We start from the raw sequence: 17,812 nt of genomic DNA on the forward strand, positions 1-17,812 counted from the left end.
CTCCAGCCTCTCCCACCCCCTACGTGCTCCTAGCCATTATCATTTCATCCAGGGAGAATTGCAGAAAGTCTGGACTAAATTTGGCTTCTCCTCAAAGCTCTTCCCCCATTAATAGTCCCTGTGTAGGAAACAGCCAGTATTCAAAGTTAGATTTTTGGCTAAGCAAATGGGATTTAATCTATTTGTTCAGTGGTCCATGTACTCGGAAACATCATGGGGTTTGATGCGGTGTGCTGAATGCCAAGTTCTAGGAAGCAGTCAGCTTTCTTATGATATTTCACTGCATTTTGATAGAGAAAAATAGTGAACTGATTGAAAAATAAAATTGGGCACAAAGTGAGATTGGGTTTTAGTCCCGGCCACATGGAGAGATTCATTTTGTCCTTGATTAAGTTATTCTTCCATTCATTTGACAAAAAGTGAGCTTTACTCCTACAAGTGAGGGTAGAATCATTGTACACAATGGTGTCAAAAGGTTCCAGCTTTCCTGGACCTTCTATTCAATAGGTAAATGGATGATGAGCACAGAATCAGGCAGACCTGCATTATGCCAGATGAAAAGTGTTAGTGAAAAAAATAAAGCTTGTAAAGCAACAGAAAGTAACAGTTAGGTGTGTGCAATCGCAAAATGGCATAGGAGCACTGACCTGAAGGAAGAGAGCGAGTGTTTATGTGAGTCTTAGTGAAGTGAGAAGCTCTGAAAGAAGCAGGAAACACACAGAGATAAAGGAGGGGGAATTTTGTGGATGTGAATACCATTAAGAAAGCTCAAAAGGAGATATGGGGAGAAGGGTAAGAAATGAAATCTGACAGGTAGGGATTGGTATCCATATCATATTGGGACAAGTAGGCCCCTGTAAAAACTTTGAATTAGATTGTAAATCGGAGAGAAAGCCATTAGAGGGTTTTAAGCAAAGCGGTCCATTTGTCTACTGTTTCAAAAGGATCGATCTGGGAATGCCTGGGTGGCTCAGTTGGTGGAGTGTCCAACTCTTGATTTCAGCTCAGGTCATGATCTTAAAAACCGTGAGATGGAGCCATGTGTCGGGCTGTGTGCTGACAGGGAACCTGCTTGGGATTCTCTCTTTCCCTTTCTCTAGGCCCCTCCCCTGGGCTTGCGTGTACTCTCCCTCTCAAAAATAAATGAAGGAATAAATATTTAACAGGATCCATCAGCCTGCTGTTGGGAGAATATACTCCAGGAGAACAGGTTTGGGGGAAAGCAAGAGGCAATAGCAAAAATACAGTTGAAATAAGAGTATTGGACCAAGATAGTAGCAATTAGGATAGAAGAGAGATGATTGATCTAGTTCATGGTGTCAACCGATAAGATTTGCTGGTGGAGTGGCACATAGGGTGTTTGAGCGAGTGAGGGTTTGAGGAGGACCCCGATACCAAAGTTGTAAGATGAAAATGGCATTCCTGTAGATAGTAAGACGATGGGACGAACAGACTGTGGGGAAGATAGAGGGCTCAGTGTTACAGGTTTTAATTATGAGATGTATGATTAAATTAAGTAGAGCTGTTAAATTCATAGTTGAATGAGTAAGTATATGAATTCCAAACTAAAGGAAATAAATGTAGGCATCTTCAGCATTTAGATAGTGTTTAGAGTTAAGGAACTGGTTGAAATGATTCAAGGTGCAAGTATGTAAATGAAAAGGAAGTTCAAGGACTAAGCCCTGGGGCATGCTAACATTTAGAGACAAGGCAGTTAGGGAGGGCCCAGTGAAATAGGGGCAATGAGACCGTCTGTAAAAGAACTTGGGAGACTCCTTGAAATCGAGTGGGAGAGAGCCAAAGCATAAGAGACTTTTGAGAACTGAGAGCAAACTGAGGGTTGATGGGGGGTGGGAGGGAGGAGAGGGTGGGTGATGGGTATTGAGGAGGGCACCTTTTGGGATGAGCACTGGGTGTTGTATGGAAACCAATATGACAATAAATTTCATATATAAATAAATAAAAAAAAAAGAAATCCTAATATATAGTAAGTCCTGTGATCCAGTGATGAATAAAATAGTTTCTGCCCTTGAGGATTTCACAGTTTACTGGTGCTTTAAGTTATTTATAGAGAGTTGTGTAGAATGTGCTGTGGGCTCAGGAAAGACAAAGGCTGCTATCTCTCACTTTGGGACACCAGCAATGCTTCAGAAATAAAAGGATGCTTGATCGAGCTTTGCAACAGGACAGGAGTTGACCATGTAGATCCGGGAGTGGGGGGCATTCCAGGTGCAAGGAATAGCATGTTTGAAGGTCCCAAATTGGAACAAATGTGTTGGCAAGAGGGCAAGGAGGCAGCAGTCTTAGGAACAAACGCATGTTGTGGAGTCACAGTGAACTGGCCTCTGGCACCTGGCGACTGTGTCATTTGGGGGAACTTAATTGCTTTCTGTGCCTCTTGGGTTCCTTATGTATAAATCCTGGCGATTCGTTCCTCCCTTGATTCCTGTGAGGACTAGGAGTGGGCATCTTCAATATTTGCCTCTACGATTACACGACAGTAGCTGCCCAGTACAGGGTAGTGTTGCTGACCTTGTTCCTGCATCAGCCAAGTGCCAGGAGAGTGGCCTTGAGAGCCAAGACTGAAGGAGGTGCCTGTGTATCTTTATTTCTTTGGGGAGAAGTGGAAACACCGAAACTAGGAATGTTAGGACCAGACGCTGGATTGTGTAAAACAGCTGTCACAATTACCAAGGAAGACTGAGGAGAGGGAAGAAGAAGAAATGAGGAGAGGAAGCGGGGAGATAAAGGCAACGCCCAGGAAGAGGGAGATAATGTCAAAGGGATGGATGGACTGAGGGATGGACAGAAGGGAAGGACAGGAGAGGGGGAGAAAAAAGAAAAAACAATGCCTCAGTGCTTACATGTGCCATCCACTAGGCTAAGAACCTTAACAGGTACACTACCAATCACTACTCACATTCCCGTGAAATGGATATTATTACAACCATTTTACATCTAAGGAAACAGCCTCTCAGAGAGACTGCATCATTGGCCCAAGTTTTGCCGGGTGGTAAGCAGGGTGGAGGCTTGGAATGCAGGGATCTCCAGAAAAGCCAGGATTCAGAACCAGGCTTGTCTGACTGAACAGTAGGCAGGGAGAAAGGGTGGCCGCTCACCATCAGTGAGGGCCCCAGGAGAGCCTGAAGAGCGGGCTTTGTAGGAAAAGGGGTGAATTTGTTACTGCCGAGAGACAGCCAGATCATTTCAGCTGAGGCATTGCCACACCAAAAGGTTTTCTGGCTTGCATAGACTAGGTATGTGATTTCATTCACGGAAGAAAACTGGGAGGACCGCGAGAGCTTTGGCAATTTACTAAGATGAAGCTGTTCTTGGGGCTTAAGCTGACTTCTTTATATCACATGGATCACCTGAGCTGTTAGCTCATTTGCTCTGTCAATTCTGGTCTCTGGACCCGTGGCATTTTGATTATGATTGTGAAATCCAGAATGTTTCCCTCTTCAACTTACTTAAAACTAAAAACTCTGTGAGCCCTTGGAGTTTATTTAGAACTTAGAAATCTCTGCCTTAGTTTTATAAAAGCAAGCTCCCTCCTCCTCCCTGTGCGCGTGCTCTCTCTCTCTCTCTCTCTCTCTCTCTCTCTCTCTCTCTCACACACACACACACACACACACACACACACACACACACACACACAAATAGAAGCCACACTCCAAGGTAGTCCTCTGCTGGAAAAGAGGGCGCAGAAATTTAAATTCTGGGGATTAGTGGGATGCAGGCGAAGATAAGGCTTTAGCAATAAAGTGATTAATTAAAAAGGCAATTTAAAGTTTTTGATTGAAGCTGGAAATTTTGATAGAAAGCTGAATGTTTAATGCTCAGACTTCTCTCTAGAGTTGCAGACCTAAATCACATTCTCCTGGGTGACTCCCTGGGTGAATCGTCCCCAGGGTGCTTACATGTCTCTGAAGCATTACAGTCAACATGTCCCGAATTAAACTGGATGTAAAGTTTAAAGATTGGACTCTTCTATCTAAAAAGCTAAGTTCCAGGGGCGTCTGTGTGGCTCAGTCTGTTAAGCTTCTGACTTCGGCTTAGGTCATGATCTCACAACTTGTGGGTTTGAGCTCTGCAAGGGGCTTTGTGCTGACAGCTCAGAGCCTGGAGCCTGCTTCAGATTCTCTGTCTCCCTCTCTCTCTGCCCCTCCCCTGCTTTCTCTCTGTCTCTCTCTCTGTGTCTCTCTCTGTCTCTCTGAAAAAAATAAATAAAAAGCCGAGTCTTCATTCTCCCACAGTTGATTGGATGTGAATCCAGGCTGCCGTTGCCCTGGTGTATCTCACTTTCCTAGTAGATTCAGACCAGGTTAAACCTGTGTCCTCACCCTCCACCTTGAGGGTGCTTGTCCCACGGAGGGACTATGAGCGAGAGTGAGAGTCTACATGGGTGTGTGTAGTGGACCCATACATGGATCCTTTGTCTCTCACTCACGGGAAGAGCTGTCACTGTTGGAACACGAATAGGACTCTTTGTAAATCCACTTGGTTCTTTCTGTGAGCTTCTCAGTGGGAAGAAGTTGATGTGGATCTTTAAAGTTAACTAGGAAAAAAACCACAACTTTAATATGCTTGGATAGTTGTTCTAAGCTATACGGTTTTGAGCTATTCAGTGATTTATATGCACGGTGACATAGTAAAACACGATTTGGCTCTTCATGTTTAATTGGGCATTATCACTAACAGTAATATTTGCTAGAGACCCACCAGTGTGGCCAGGAATGTATTTTTTTGCCTGGGATCTTGTTGCTTCAAGGGAACCAAATGGCTTTTGGGAATTTGAGAGAGCAAAAAGTTGTTTTTTTTTTTTTTTTTCCACCTACTGTGAGGAGAAAATCAGGCAGATACCTAATGCACGAGTTTTGTTTAGATGGTGTAAACTTTGGCCCATTAAGCAAATTGATTGGATGTTCTGAGAATGAGATTGAGAGCGGGAGGGAGGTTTGTCCTTTGGGGTTTGGAAAGAAAAGTAGTGTTTCACACACCATTGTTATTTCTGAGCATGGAATACTTGAGGGAGGGAAAAACCCTTCTGAAATTTTGCAAACGGGTTCTTGAATCATTGAAATAACACCGGTGTGACAGTCTTTTTTTTTTTTTTTTAATATTTTAAATGTTTTTTTTGTTTGTTTGTTTTGTTTTGTTTTTGAGAGAGAAACAGAGTATAAGCTGGGGAGGGGCAGAGACAGAGAGAGGGAGACAAAGAATCTGAAGCCGGCTCCAGGCTCTGAGCCATCAGCACAGAGCCTGACATGGGGCTCAGACTCATGAACCCTGAGATCATTACCTGAGCCAAAGTCAGAAGCTTAACTAACTGAGCCACCCAGGTGCCCCCCCCTGGTGTGCCAGTCCTGAGAGTGATACCTATCCGGGTCCTTGAGCAACCTGTTGAGAAGCATAATTCAGGGGCTTTGGGAAATTTCCATGATGTGATCTGGAACTTCTGAGAATGCAGACCAGCTGTCTTTTAATGGTACCTTAAATCTGCGCAAAAGCCATTGGCTCCAGTGACAAATATGAAGGAGCATGGATAGGGTTGGGGACAGGGCTTGATTTTACTGAACTTTGTAAACTCAACTGTTACTGTCTGACCAATAGTGGGGAGTGAGACTTGAAAATGAATTGATACTGCTTTTGTCAGCTATGATGATTGGTGGCTAGAATCTGGTTTTGATTTGGCTGAAAATAATAAATGGGAGTTATCTGATGTGCTGAATGTTGTAGAGCAATTCATACTTCGGCACAAAAATTCATAGTGATCAATAGCTCAGCGAAAATCTGTCCAGAAAGATAAATGACTCAGTTTAAATGTTGATAAGGTATTTAAAGACATGAGCTCTTAAGAGTGTGGTAGCACTAATTTGTTTTACCACCTGAAAAATACTGAATTGAAGTTTTTGATGCTGGAAAACACCCCTCAATATTGTCCAGGTACCATCCTGAATTCTTGCCTAGTTGACCTCATATGTGAACTTCCATAAATCAGCATCTTGAGTAGAGGTGAATGGGTTATCTTCCCTTATGCTCATGGCTGGGAACTCCAAGTGATATTTCTAAAGATGTTCCTTTTCAGAGGGAATACAATAAAAAAAATAAATGATGTCCTTTCCCTCCTCCTGGAGATGAGGTTGTCTTTGTCAGTTCTGTTACACAAATGGATATGGACTACCTATTATTATGTGCATTCAGTAGGCTTGGCTGTGGGATCTAATGTAAAGAATACTGAACTTGAGTTTATATTACCTGGTTTTGTAAGCTGGGCTGAGATGAATATTGGGAACGCCATCAAAAAGATAGTACTGCCAGTTGACCAGTTAGCAGGAACAGGATGTTGGGAGTCTCCTGACCCCCTACCCTCTCTCGGAAAGTGGATTAGAATTGTTTTCCCGACTCCGAGAGCCTGGTCCAAAAACAAAGCCTTGAGATGGTGATGGAATGTTGAGAACACTTGCATTGTATGCATGACTGAAACCAGTTAAGGCCTCTCTTCTATAAAACTTTAAAGAGTGGCAGGAAGGTGCAGGGACCCACTAGTCTTGCCCCAGCCCAAGACTCGCCTCATGCGTAAGTTCCCTTGCTTATTAAAACTGCCACCTTGGGGCGCCTGGGTGGCGCAGTCGGTTAAGTGTCCGACTTCAGCCAGGTCACGATCTCGCGGTCCGGGAGTTCGAGCCCCGCGTCAGGCTCTGGGCTGATGGCTCAGAGCCTGGAGCCTGTTTCCGATTCTGTGTCTCCCTCTCTCTCTGCCCCTCCCCCGTTCATGCTCTGACTCTCTCTGTCCCAAAAATAAATAAAGGTTGAAAAAACAAACAAACAAACAAACAAAAAAACTGCCACCTACCGACATGGAGGGGGCTGCCTCTTTCTTCCATCTGTCCCTGCCCTCCGCATACCAGGTGCCAATTTCAGATTATACCCAGGGATCACCCAAGAGGGTTGTGAACTAACACCAACAGAGAGCCATTTAACTTCCTCTTCTATATTTATGTCAGAACACGAGTACCTATGTCACAATGATAAGAGAAACAAGATAAAATTGGGGAAAGCTGGGTCCAAGGCTCTGTTACGTATAAGACATTGTGCTCAATTTTGAAAGTGGAATTTTGCTTACTACTTGACCAGTGTATAAAATGAGGCAAAATGATTGCCCCCACAAGCCCCTCCAAATTCTGTAAGTCCTACCAAAAGAAAAAAAAAAGAAACTATGAAAATTCATGGAAGTGGTATTGGTGAGAACAGTTGATTTAGGAGATGCAGTTTCTTGAACAAATACGTGTTAAAGCTTCACCAATTGCATATGGAATCTATAATGGTAACCTAGAGAAAATACATAGAGGTGATAAATGGAGATAATAACAAGTAAGCAACTTGATAAAAAGGATTACAAAGACCTATAGAAATGGTTACATTTTGCCCTTCGTAGGGGCCTTATCTTGCTTGTGTTTTCTCAAGAGTGAGCATTTGATACTTGTCGTTGAATCAAATGAACCTTCAATTTTCAACTTAATTTTCAGAACCAGTACCTCAAACATGACCTGTAGCATGATTCAGCATGACCTGGAAGGCTTGTTAAAGTGGTGATTTCTGGGATCACCCCCCAGAATTCCCAGTTTAAGTAGGTCTGGGTGAGGTCTGCTAATTTGCATTTCTTACAAGCTTCTGGTGATACAGGGATCGCTGTTCTGAGGACCACACCTTGAGAACCAATCGATTACCTGGTCTCATTGGACACGGGAAGGAATCACCTGGAGAGCTTTTCAAAGAGCTTATAGGCCTTACCCTCAGACTTCGTATTTCTGTAGGTCTAGACGGGTACCAAGGCGTCGGTGTATTTCAAAAGCTCCCAGGATTTACTAATGACACAGGTTTGGAAAGTACTTCCTCATCAAGAGCCGAAGGCTTGTGGGGTTTTTATGATGCCACTGGGGATGTTCTGAGGTTGAAAATTCAGAATGAAATAGCAACAACAACAACAACAAAACACATCTCTTTGATTAAAGGGAGAGAACAGTAAATAAAACTAGGTTTTACTTAAGGAAATGGTGGTTTGTTTGATTGCAAATCTAAGACAACTTTGCATTTGTATTTGATATAAATTCCCGTCTAAAGGAGGGATGGAATTGAGTATTAGGTCCTGAAAAGCACACGGAAGCCAGTATGCGAAGATTTCACCGATAGGTTGTGGTTTACATGGTATTTGATAACGATCTGCTCTTTAGTTCCTTTAAAACTTCCTAAACTTAGCACAGAAGGTATTTTATTTATTCTAAATTTATCAAAGTTATCTGCCAAACAGTCACCCAAGACATGAGAAATGAGGCAGGTGAACCCTGACATAAGAACATTTTCATGATGGATTATACTCTCTTACCTGCTAAAAAGTGCCACACGTAATAATTTTTCAGGGCCCCTTAAGCCTGCGTGTTCATATTTGTCCACATCACATGACCCACTTACATGCAAAAGTGATTTCAGCGCACAACCCATAGTTTTGCAAACTCCACATGGCAGCCTCAAGCCTCGAACTTTATCTTCTTGAATGCATCTTTGGACAATAAAACTACAAACCAGGATTTAGCTTTAAGCTCAGCAGATCATGAAAGAAAAAAAAAACAAGCTGACTCTTCCATAACTATTTCAGTTACGTAATCTGGAAATGACTAAATGGTGCTGATCAATACAGCAAGCAGGTGTCGCTTAAAGATAGGCCAGGACAAGCTATATTAAGTAAAAAGTTGTGTTTTTATATCATTACTTCTCTAGCCACCATGAAAATTTATATTTGAGATTAAAGGTTTTGCACAAAATGAAGACTAATCCAGGGAATTCTATTATCCACATAAAGTATATCTGTACCTTTGTTTTATTTTTCATTTCAGACTTTCAATGTGCAATGATTTTCACAGTTGCTTAAGATTTCTTCTCACGATCAATATTAAAGATTTCCAGCACTATTAAAGATGGCATTCCTTGTAAGGGCAAGAATCCAAATTTGCTATATATCTGACACGCTTGTCCTTTATCTTAAATTTTTTTTTAATGTTTATTTATTTTTGAGAGAGTGAGATTGACAGAGTGGATCAGGGAAGGGGCAGAGAGAGAGGGAGTCACAGAATCTGAAGCAGGCTCCAGGCTCCGAGCTGTCAGCACAGAACCTGGTGCGCCTGACATGGTACTTGAACTCACAAACGAGGCACACCGTGACCGGAGCTGAAGTCCGATTCTCAACCAACTGAGCCACCCATGCAACCTACCATGTTCTTTAAATCATGTGGAAATGCAGAGAAATCTGGTTTATGAAGCATTAGGAGACCAAGCCTGGCAATTAGTTTTTCAAAAAATGTTTGCTTTATTTTTGATTAACAACACTTGTTCTAAATGAGGAATTAAACACTCCTCCCAAAAGGACCACACACATCAGTACCTATATGCTATATTTATGGCCAGAGGCACAGTAATTATTTGGGCAATTCAAAGATGCAAAGGCAAACTTTTGTCTTTAAAGAACTTCCCTTTGCAGGCACGCAAAACACAGAATGGGATCAGTTAGATGACAAAACGACATGAAACAAACTGCCTAGGAGTAAGTTGAGGCTTCATGGGGACATAATTCCCAAGTTCAAAAATACACGAATGTTCAATGTAGCCCAGATGAGTAAGGGGGTTATGCATCCAGAGAAGAAGCTCCTGAGAGAATCCAACCCATTTGGGTAACAGCAAGTTGTTCTTTATGGAGGGGGTAAATTGGTCAGTGGGCAGAGAGACCAGATTATGGAGGGCTTCATCTGTCTTGTACATTAAACATAGAAGCATTATCTCTTAAACCTGGATAATTTTGTTACTCACATGATAGAAAGCGCTCTGCCAAGCTTTTGCTGGTCCTTCCCAGTATCACTGTTTTCTTTGCAGAGGTAGACTGAACACACAAAAGTGTAAATGCTGCCAAGTCACGTGTGTGAAAGCAACCACTAGGTGGCAGAACTGTACTATGTTCTGTGGCCAGAACCAAAAAAAACGCTCATCTCTTGAAAGGTTCATCCTACTTTCATCAAAGCCAAGTTGGCTCCAGACGGATGCTAGGAGACTGGGAGTGTCCAGAAGATTTGTTGGGTCTTGAAGAGCAAATTTTAAGGATCTCTTGGGAGTGCAGCCACCAGACCTGGGCTCCTTCACTCACTCCGTTAGCGATCAGTTACAGGATGCATGGAAATCTATCTTAAATAATTTCTTTGATTAAAAACATAATTAAGCCTCCTACATTAACTGGCACACACCATATTTCTCTTATAATTAGCTCATAAATAAACTTAGCAATGTGTAAAAATAAAACAAAATGTCAGTCTAATTTCTTTTCCATAAAATTTTCCTGCTGCCAACATGAAAGAAATCCATCACCATGTGGTCCATCAGTGCAGCACAAAACATGTGGTCTAATGTTATTAGCCAACTCTTGAAATTGATTTATTTCTCTAAGCTACCAACTGAATTGCCACTGTCTTTTTTTGCTTAAACTCTTCGTACATCTATTTAACGGCTTTTTGTTGTTGTTGTTGTTTGTATTTTAAAGAGCATAAACCAAAGTTTGAGATTTCTATAGTAATTTCAGATTTGCCAGTTGAGAATGGGACAGTATTGAGAACAGGTTGATGATATTAAATATTTCAGTGTTTCCTCTTCAGTAGAGTAAACACAGGTCTATATTTAGGCAGTTCCTTTTTTTAGGCACTAATTTGTCATGGATGATCTGCATATTTGGACCATCTTTTAGTTAATGGTATATTGATTAACTTCATTCATTAAATCCATTAATCAAATTGTCAGTTTGGTTAATTGTTCCATGAACATGGGATGGTGAGTCATGATCTTACCATGGGTTTAAATTAACTGATCGAAATGGAGGTCATTAATACAGTGAAGATGTGGCAAATATTTTGCTGCTCTAAGTCTTACTCAAAACAGTTGTATATCTAAACTATACAAGTTTTCATAGGCATTTCCATCACAGAGAAAGAATTTAGGAAATGCCAACTATTTTGTTATGTGCATACAGGCAGGCTGACCGGCCTGAGACTTTCTAATGTTATGGGCAAAATAAACATGGTGATATTTAACATTGAGCTTTTTCCTTTTCACCCATAAATCCTGTTATAAAATGCTAATTAGACTGACGTTTGTAGAGTCTTGCAGACTCCATCCAATGTTGGTTATCTTGTAGTAACTATTTGTGATACACATGCCCGTGTGGGCACGTGCACAGAGACACAAGTCCCACCCATTTCCAGTATAATAATCCCAAGATCTTTATGACCAACTAGCAGTAAACAGTGCAGACCTTCAAATTACACATGACTAAAAAGAACTAGAATGCATCATTGACATCTAAAACTGTTTGTATTACAACATTATTTATTCTCTTCTCTTGTCTACTATAGTAAGTCCCTATTTTTCAGGGTATCATTAGGTCTTTTTGGAAATGCATAATTATACGATGCTTAAGTTCCTCTCCCTTCGAGGAGGAAATAATCAAGTAAATTTATAGAGTAAAATTATAGAGCTTTAGGTCAGCATATTCTCCTATCAAATAATTTATTTGTTTTTCTCTTCGATTTCTTCTTTTTATTTTTATTTTTTATTTTTTAGCTTTCTATAATCAGAAAAAGATTTAAACTGGAATAGAAAAAACTGTATCCCAAGATTTTTTTCTACTTCCCAAGAATAGATAGAATATGCTGAAAGCTTGACAAATTATCCGAAAGCAAAATAAGTATATAAAACTTATCTTAATGCTATGTAAAAAACAAACAAACAAAAAAACTTTTATGGTCATGAAACAATGCAACTTCCTGAATTCGGACTTTTTTACACACCAGAATTGTAGTCACCTGAATAAACTTAAAGGTCAATGATTTTAATAATAAGGTGTTTCTAGTTGACCGTAGAATCTTCTTCTCCCTTCATTATCATCCATGAAGTAACTTAAATTAAACTTTGGATATTTTAGGCAAGATAGAAACCTACTAGTACACATAGCCATGTGACTTCAAACTCCAGCAAAGGCAACGCAAAATCCCTTGTTCTAATTTTTCCACATTGCTTTGAGAGAAACGAAATCTATGTGCTACCTGTTTCTGCATCATGAAACACAGCCTATTTGTAGGTAATACTGCCAGTATGGTAGAATTCTGAATGAAAATCTTTGCATTTCAGCTTGCTAGGTTGAGCAAATTATTCTCCATCCAAGCATTCAACATGAGTACAACCCAGTTGCATATCTTTCTACCCATAGACAGGGTCCTGTATAAAGTACTTGGTGCCATATTCGAATGCCACATTTCTCAGCCACCTTATATAGTAGCTGCAGTTGAAACAATAGATTTAGGCCTAAAGGAGAAAACCAGTGTGGGATAAATAGGCAAGAATTTTTATAAATGTAATTGCTCTAAATGCCCTTGCAGAAGCATCTCTGCTCACCTGTTGTGTGCCTTTGTGTTTATTTTTGGAAATATTTTTAAAACTTATCATCCTATGGAAAGTCCATCATCTACAAATACGTGGGGAATGATGCCATGGAATCAACTATCCAGTTTTAAAAAATGAGAGACTCTGGTCTCCCCTACAGTACCCAGATCCTTTCAAAGCAAATCTGAGACATCTTTACCCATTTTAACTATCAGTATTTTAGAATGTTTCCATAAACAGTGTTTTCTGAATAGCCACAAAATGATTAATACATCTAAAAAATTGCTAAGAATGACTTAATATTGTCAAATGGATAGTCACTGCTCCAAATTTTCTGATTGTTTTATAAATGGTTTTTACAATTGATTTACTCAAGTAAGGTATCGCATAAGGTCTGTGTATTCAATTGGTCAAGATTCTTCAGCATTTTTCAGTCTTGTAGTTGTTGAATAATTCTGTGGATGTGTTCTGTGTAGTTCTTCATAGCCTGTGATTTACTAATTACATTCGTCTTGTGTCATTTCAAATACTACATTGTCTCCAGTACTTTTTGCAAATGGGTAGGTAGGGGCAAATGCTTGATTTGGGTGTGAATGTTTTTGGTCAGTATACTTCATATGTAATCTTATTATAAGCCTATAATGCCTATTTCTACCATTTTATATATTTTTAACAGTAATTAATGATCATGACTTGGATCCATTATTTCCTTGGGGGTTATAAAATGGAGACAGTTTAATTATATCATTCCTTTTCTATTAGCAAGAATACCTTTACAAGGAGGAAAATTGCATCATGTTTCACCACTATGTGGTTACCCCAAAGAATGGATAAATGCTTGATAGCTTCCTATTATTGACTAGTTTTAAGAACAACATCTGCCACTGGTGGCCATTCTCTGATGGTTATTACCAGTTCATGAATTTATTTTATTTTATTTTATTTTTTAAATTTTTTTTCAACGTTTATTTATTTTTGGGACAGAGAGAGACAGAGCATGAACGGGGGAGGGGCAGAGAGAGAGGGAGACACAGAATCGGAAACAGGCTCCAGGCTCTGAGCCATCAGCCCAGAGCCTGACGCGGGGCTCAAACTCCCGGACCGCGAGATCGTGACCTGGCTGAAGTCGGACGCTTAACCGACTGCGCCACCCAGGCGCCCCTACCAGTTCATGAATTTAAACATACTTTCTAAGTTTCAATCCATTTTAGCTTTTAATTTGTAATGATCCTTTATTATTCCTACTCTTGGGTAATGGAAACCCTTATGTTGGCTCCTGGCTTGGGCTGTGTGACATGCCTCTAGTATCCTTTGCTAGCTTCTTACTTTCTGTTGCACAAGATTTCCCTGGAAACCTTTGTCCTATTTCCTTCCCTGGACTTTAAAGCACTCAAAGCATTCCAGCCTCAAGAAAACCAATTGCCTTTTTTTTAAAAGTGTATTTATTAATTTTGAGACAGAGAGAAAGCATGAGTGTGACAGTGAGGAAGAGGCAGAGAGAGAGAGAAAGAGAGAGAGAGAGAGAGAGAGAGAGAATCCCAAGCAGGTTGGTGCTATCAATATGGAGACTGATGTGGGGCTGGATCCCATGAACCCAACCATGAGCTCATGACCTGAGCCAAAATGAAGAGTCTGGTGCTTACCTGACTATGCCACCCAGGTGTCCCCAAAACCAATTGCTTTTAGCGGGGAAATCATATTTAGATATCATTAAAGATCACAATCTGGAGGTGAAGGGTTATCATTGCTATTGGTTTGTCATTGCTGCTAGGATTTTTTCAGTAAACAGAGCTTAGAAATGTTAGTTTATTTTTAGAAACTAGAGTTAGGAATTTATACTAAACTAATAATTCAATGTCAGTTTAATCCCACAGAATATATCTGACCTCCTCAATCTCATGTCTCCATATCCAATGGATAAAATCCTAGATTTCTGACACTAACATAATTACTTAATTTCTTCATCCCACAGTACATGCTATGCAATAGTATAAGAGTAAAAAATACTACCCATGTCATCAAAAAATGCAATTTGTGAAAATAGTCAAAGAGCTTTTAAAACCCTGTTTCTAAAACCCTCGTTTTCTGGCCTAGGGTATAACCCACTTGGGATATATGAAATGACTGTGTTTTAAAGTCACCTGGAATAGTTTTTCTCTGTGTGATAGCATTACCAAATTAGTGCAATTAGGTTATTCATTTCACTGAAAATCTAAGCTTTCTAGGATCCCTTTCCAATTTTTGTTGAATAATTACACTGAATAGTTACAGGTTCCTATGAAAGTCTGTAAAACAACGTATGTTTAAAGAAGGCTAGCTTTTGTCACGATTGTATCTTTTTCCTCCTAATGTTAAATACAGATTAACCCTCAATTACAGTTCAATACATACACATTTCTATCTTTATTAGATACCTAATTTTCTCCCTTTTTTTCTTTATCACAAAAACAAATCTTGGAGATCATTCATTTAATCATCTAGCAGATATTCCTTTCTTTTCTACAGCTGCATAGTATTTCACTCTGAGGACAAAGTATATAGTTCCTTCAAATAGTCCCCTATTCTTGGGCATTTGCTGTATGAGGATCCTTGTATACTGTATATGCCTCTTTAAAATTGTTGTTAGTGTAACTTTGGTCTTGATTACTGAAGTAGAATTGCTGAGTACAAAGGGTAAATGCTTACATAATTTGGCTAGATGTTGCCTCATCAAGTTACTTAAATAGCTTCTACTACTTTGCATCCCTAACAGCAGTACCTGAAAATAATGATTTCACCCAACATTGCCAACAAAGATAATGTGAAGTTGTCATATTTTCTAATCTGTAGGTGAGAAAGAAAAACTCCATTTTAATTTGCATGCAGTTAGAACGAACCAGGTTGAACATCAATGGTTAAGGGATGTTCATATTTCTTGACCTGTTAACTGTCCACTCTTAGTCCTTGCCAATTTTTCTTCTGTATTTTTAGAAGCTCCTTTGTTCTGGTGATGCTATTATTTTGTCTATAATAGAAATTGGACATGTATTCTGTCAGTATGGTGTTTAATTTCCTATATCACTGTTGTTATTTGTTTGCCAGGAAACACATTCTTTTTTTTTTTTTTTTTTTATGTAGTCTTTCTCAAACCTAATGGTCTTTTCCTTGCACACAAATTATGATTTGAATCATAATTAAGATGTTTATCCAACATTAGTCATAAAGAAATTTACCCAAGTTTTTGTCTGATGTTTATATGGTTTCACTTTTTACTACTTAAGTTACTGAATTCTTTGGAACTTATCTTAGTGAATGGTTTAAGGAATGGGTCTCCTTTATCTTTTCATGACTATAATGATAATAATTGTACTTACATAGTAAATTTACAGACAAATTTGTTTAAATTTCTGAGTTTTGTTCAGTTTTATTGAGGTATAATTGACAAAATTAGAAGACACTTATAACATACAATGTGATAATTTGGTATATGCATACATTGTGTGAGAAGTGATTCCCCCCACCAAGTTAGTTAATATGACCATCGACTGACATATTTACCTTGTGTGTATGTGTGCGATAATTTGTGCAAATATCATGAAGGTTTAAATCTGGTGTATTTACAATCCTTATTAATGCCAATTGGAATTGTTCCTCTATTTTATTGGAGAGTATCAGGTTTTCTTGGATATTCCTTCGGATTATCTTCCAGATGAACTTTGTAAGAGACCTGCCTAGCTCCCAAATACCTATTTTATTGGGATTCTAAATTAATTCAGGGAGAACAGATAACTTGACAATGCTGTGTCTCTTGTCTAAGACCATGGCACATTTTAAATTTATTTTCTCAATATAGTTTGATTTATTTATACTTGATTTTTTTTTCATATTTTAACCTCTGTTAAGTATATTCCACTCCAAATCATAGCTATTCTTAACACACAATGAAATACTTTAATGCAAATGTCTGTAGTTCAAGGTGTTAAACTCTAGGGGTTTGTTGTAGCTTTCCTAAACTTGTATTATTACAGAAATAAATTTGAGCAGTTTTCTCCTACAGGTTTTTTCACGTATTGGCTAATTTTGCATGGCATGGAGAATCAAGAGACCTGGGTTTCGGAACTGGGTCATTAATTAAAACGAGAGAGGAAAGGAAAACTTAGTGGAGGAAGCCACTCACCCTCTGTGTTTCCATTTTATTATACATAAAAAAGAGGTTTTGTCCTAGGAGATGCTGGGTTTGCATGTATTGTATAGGAGTAGGCTCAGTGGCATTTGAAATTCAAGTTAATCAAATCAGGTGTTTTTGTTTTGTCTTACAGATATCAAAAAAGTTTAGTTCTATAAGATGCAGGGTTGGCTTGGTAGCCCTAGGAAGCCATCAAGGCTCAGGGTCCACCTAACTTCCTGCTCCACCAACTTTATGGTTTTCCTTAGGCTTTTGTTGTCCTATTTGTCAACTCTGCTTTCAAGATGGCTTCTCTGACCCCAAGAGTGTCTGAATTCAAGGAAAGAAGAAAGATAAAAATCATATTCAAATAGCATCAGCTTCTCGCTAAAATTGCCCTATAAGCTCTCTGCCCAGGCATTTCTGCTTCTATCTCTTGACCACAGCTGTGCCTGGTGGCCACTGCTTGTCTCAAGGGGAGTTGGAGAATGAAGGAGGTTATTTGTTTGTCTGATTTTCCGGCTGAGAGCAATTCCATACCATGCAGAATCAAGATTCTGTTGGCGCAGTGCTGTAAAATATCTAAAGGCACTCCAGTAGATAACAAAATAAAAATAAAGTATTTACATTATTTTTCCCCTCTCCCCGTAATATTTCTTGACTAATGTACAGAAGGTCTTTTCTATAAAGAACGCTGTTTTTTACTGCATTGATCTCCTAAACTGTTAAAATTACTTTCAGTTGATGAGTATTTTTAAAGGTCAGGAGACTGTGAGGACAGAGTAGAAACTATGGAGACTTGAAGAATTCTGTGCACACAAATGAAGGAGACCTGGAGGAAGCCAAAGTATTCAGATACTAAATGGAACAACTACATAGCTCTTGTTTGGTCACAAAGAATGCTAAATTAGCTTTTTTTTTTTTTTTTAAGAAATAACCAGATTATGTAAAATAGTTAAAAGGCATATGAAAAACAACTTATAAAACATTTTGATTAAGTACCAGCTGCCACCTACTTTTTGATAACCATTTTAATGAAGTACAGCCTGTTCACAATAAACTGTGCTAGGCAAGGAATTGTGACAAAGGTACCCACCTGGGTAACAACCACCTATCAGGATACGGATCAGTCTGGGGCGCCCAGGTGGCTCAGTCGGTTAAGTGTCGGACTTGTGATTCCAGCTCAGGTCATGA

The sequence above is a fragment of the Herpailurus yagouaroundi genome, unplaced genomic scaffold (genome assembly GCF_014898765.1).
Source record: "Herpailurus yagouaroundi ecotype Mexico unplaced genomic scaffold, PumYag 100, whole genome shotgun sequence".
Lineage (NCBI taxonomy): Eukaryota > Metazoa > Chordata > Mammalia > Carnivora > Felidae > Herpailurus > Herpailurus yagouaroundi.